We start from the raw sequence: 4218 nt of genomic DNA on the forward strand, positions 1-4218 counted from the left end.
TGTAGGCCAAGAGACCCATACGGTCCGGTTGCTACTATAGTGCCTATCTAGCTAGATGTTGTAGGCTCATGAGAGCGGTCCAAGTAGATGTTGTAGGCTTAAGAGAGCGGTCCAACTAGTTGGTGTAAGAGAGCGGTCCAGCTATATGTTGTAGGCTCAGGTGGTGGTCCAGCCCTGTGCTGTAGACTTGGTGTGCATGCATTGTATATGTATTGTTGTATGAAGTATTTTGGGGAATTCACTAAGCTTTGGCTTACAGTTGTGGATTAAATGCTTTTCAGGTTTTTTAACAGTTCGTGGTAAGGGAATGCGTAACTGTACATACCGATCAAAAGTTTAATGATTTGAGATTCTGCGATACTTTTCTTTATAACTCTGATTTTGGAACTACGGTTTACAAACAAAGGATTTTACCTTGAATATGTCTTATAAAAATATGGGTTTATTCTAGTTGAAAAATAAAAAATTTATTCTGAAAATTGGGTAGTTACACATATCCATACTAGGTAGCCCTTATAATAAGAATATTATTTATAAAAATATAATATTAATGATAATTTTATCAAAATATCACAATCTGCAAAAGTTTCTAAATCTTAGATTTTTTATAAGATATTTAAATATAATTAATAATAAATAATATTTTTATTAAAATATTTAATTAAAAGGATGATTCTGTTTTTAATTACTCGTAAATATTGCTGTTTAGTATATTTCGTTTTTAAAATTTCACCTTTGAACAATTTTGCGCACAAAATATGTGGCTGAATGATCCACACATGCATAAATCATAAAACAAAAAGTTCGTTATATAAAGGACCAATGCTTTACACATTAGGCGTCAGTAATATCCAAATAAATATAACAACAGACTCAATCGATCGTAGCATGACGACCGCCGCACCTTTCTCTGGTCCAGTCGGAAATTCCAGATGGTCACTTGCTGGAATGACTGCTGTCGTCACCGGTGGTACACTTGGGATCGGCTATGCTGTGGTGGAGGAACTGGCGGAGTTAGGAGCAGAAGTGCACACCTGCTCACGTAATTAATCTGTACTTAACCAACGCTTACAAGAATGGTCCGACAAAGGCTTTAAGGTCACTGGATCCGTCTGCGACTTATCTTCTCGTCCCCAACGGGAACAGTTTGTGGAAAAAGTTACATCACTTTTCGGTGGCAAACTCAATATCCTAGTAAGTTCTTCCATATCTTACCCGAAACTCTACTTCCTTTTTTTTTTTCAGATGAATATGAAGACTTACTTCCACATACTTGTTTCCTGTAGATCAACAATGTTGGGACAAACGTATTTAAAACTACGTTAGAGTTTACCGCAGAAGAGTATTCCATGATCATGGCTACCAATTTGGAATCTTGTTACCATATATGTCAACTTTCACATCCTCTTTTAAAAGCTTCTGGAGCTGGAAACATTGTTTTGATTTCATCTGTTACTGGTCTGGTTCACGTTTCTGTTGGGTCTGTTTACAGTGCCACCAAAGGTATGGTTTGTTTGGCTCCATATTTTATATCTGATGAAAAACTGGTGGGTTGTAAATTGTAATGTTGGTTTCGCGTCTGCAGGTGCCATGAATCAGCTTGCAAAGAACTTCGCATGTGAATGGGGTAAAGATAACATTAGGACTAATAGTGTAGCACCATGGTTCACTAAAACCCCACTCATCGAGCATGTAATATACCAGCGTCTTCATCTTGCCCTTTTAACTGTACTGATTGATAGTTTTGTAATTCCCTTGTTGTTTTGTATATGCAGCTTGTTGAAAGCGTGGAGTTTCTGGAAGCTGTGGCATCTAGAACTCCTCTGAAACGCGTTGCAGAACCAAATGAAGTTTCATCTCTGGTAGCGTTCCTTTGCATGCCTGCTGCTTCTTACATCACTGGCCAAACCATTGCTGTTGATGGTGGATTTACGGTCAATGGATTCCCGTGAATGCAGCAACGTACGTACGAGGAGTATTTTGTGAGTGTAAACCTACTTGGGTGTGAACCTGCCATGAGTAGCTGTACCACCCTCTTTAGTTGACAAATGAATCCCTCCTTTGTTGACAATAAGAACTCAAATGGCAACTTCGTATGTTCACATAATGAACACAATAAATGGTAGCAGTAGTAATTGTAGGCTTGTTTAAGTATAAATAGAGGCTCTAACCTCAGTTGTAAGACACCACAAAACAGAGAGTGTAGTATGTAATACTTAGAGTGAGTATTAGAGGGTTGTTTCTTTTTTTTTGTAATATTGAGTGTGTAAGCTCTTCTCTTTTGTTCTAGTTCTGAATAAAAGTGTGTTTCAACCCCAACAAGTGGTATCAGAGCTTGGTTAAGCTCCGGGGGAAACATTCTCTGTTTTTTGGTCGAAAATTTTTTGTCTCAAAAACAATTTCGGAGTACACCGTTGGAAAGGTCTCGTTCTGAGGATTCCGAAAATATATATTTTTTTAAATTTTTTGACCACCGGAAGGCCTCCAAATCACCGGTCAAAGTTGGTCAAATCTGCCGGAAAAGTCGCCGGAAAAACCAGGGTTCGCCGGAGAAGACGACACTGTAGCAAACACTGTAGCAGTGACATCAGCAGTGAAGTCAGCAGCTGACAAAAGTTCTGGAAATTGCAGTTTAGCCCCTGTTCTTCCGGAAAGTGCAATTTGGCCCCTGTTTTTCAGAAAAATTGCAATTTTGGTCCCGTTTTTCAGAAAAATTTCAATTTAGCCCCTGTTTTACTTCTGTAAAAGTTCTGTTTGCCCCCTGAACTTCTGAAAAGTTCATATTGGTCCCCATACTTCAAAAAAAAAGAATATATATATATATATATATATATATATATATATATATATATATATATATATATATATATATATATATATATATTCTTACTCGTGTATGCCCAAGTATATGGCAAGAATGACTACACCAACCTCGTCATCTTCTCAAGCCGGAGTTGAAAGTTTTCAAAGGACCAGGAAAGACGGTAGCGTTACGTTACACTATCCAATGCTCACGAAGATGAACTACGCGGTGTGGGCCATAAAAATGCGAGTGAATTTACAAGCACAAGGAGTATGGGATGTAATTAAAAATGCAGAAACGGACGAACGTAAAGATCGGATGGCTCTTGCGGCTATTTATCAAGCAATTCCAGAGGACGTACTTCTGATGTTAGCTGAGAAGGACACAACTAAAGAAGCATGGGAAACGCTCAAGATGATGCACATGGGAGCCGATCGGGTCAAGGAGGCTAAAGCTCAAACCTTGAGAAGTGACTTCGAGGTGATCCGGATGAAAGACAGTGAATCGGTAGATGATTTTTCCATGAGATTGAATACTATCGTAACCGGTATTCGATCTCTAGGTGAAAAGATTGAAGAAATTACGGTTGTGAAGAAGTTTTTGCGAGCCGTACCGATACGATTTATACAAATCGTAACATCGATCGAGCAATTCGGAGATTTGAAGAATATGACGGTGGAAGAAGTTGTGGGTCGTCTTAAGACCCATGAAGAGAGACTTCGAAGCTATGGAGAAAAAGAAGAAGTACCTTCTCTATTGCTTACACATGCCGAGTGGGCATCTCGTTCGAAGCAAACTGGCGAGAGAAACTCGTCAAACACTTCAAGAGGACGAGGAGGACATGGTAACCGAGGCCGGGGACGAGGCCGAGGTCGTGGACGTGGCCAAGGAGGTGGTCGCGAGTACAATACAAATCAGAATGACCATAATCCTTCTCGAAAGGATAAAAGTAAAGTCAAATGCTTTACTTGTGAACAATTTGGTCATTATGCTTCGGAGTGTCCAAACAAGAATCGAGGTGAGGAGGCAAACCTCACTCAAGCCAACGAAGAAGAGCCTATTTTAATGATGGCAACCTCACAAGAATATGCACACAAAAAAGTGTCTTTAAGAGAGAAGATTTGTGTTAATCTTCTTGCATCGGGAGAAAGTCGAGTCGAGTCTGAGGTATGGTATCTCGACAACGGTGCTAGCAATCACATGACTGGAGACCGCTCAAAGTTTCACGAACTAGATGAGCACGTTACGGGCCATGTGAAATTTGGGGATGGTTCGACCGTCGCTATTTTGGGAAAAGGGTCGATTTTATTCGATAGCAAAAATGGCGACCAAAGACTCCTTAATGAGGTATATTTCATTCCAAGTCTAAAAAACAATATTATTAGTCTTGGACAAATGACGGAGGAAGGGAGTCG

At 39.5% G+C, this 4218-nt stretch overlaps 1 pseudogene across 1 annotated transcript; it reads left to right on the top strand.

Moving 5' to 3' along the window:
- Positions 1–850: 850 nt before the first annotated feature.
- LOC145137176 (tropinone reductase homolog At5g06060-like) lies at positions 851–1977 on the top strand (annotated as a pseudogene). Its single transcript, XR_013720930.1, has 4 exons — positions 851–1194; positions 1287–1503; positions 1586–1692; positions 1776–1977. The product of XR_013720930.1 is annotated as a tropinone reductase homolog At5g06060-like (transcript).
- The last annotated feature ends 2241 nt before the right edge of the window (positions 1978–4218 follow it).

Source organism: Lactuca virosa, chromosome 9 (genome assembly GCF_052849685.1).
Source record: "Lactuca virosa cultivar CGN04683 chromosome 9, Lactuca_virosa_CGN04683_v6, whole genome shotgun sequence".
NCBI lineage: Eukaryota > Viridiplantae > Streptophyta > Magnoliopsida > Asterales > Asteraceae > Lactuca > Lactuca virosa.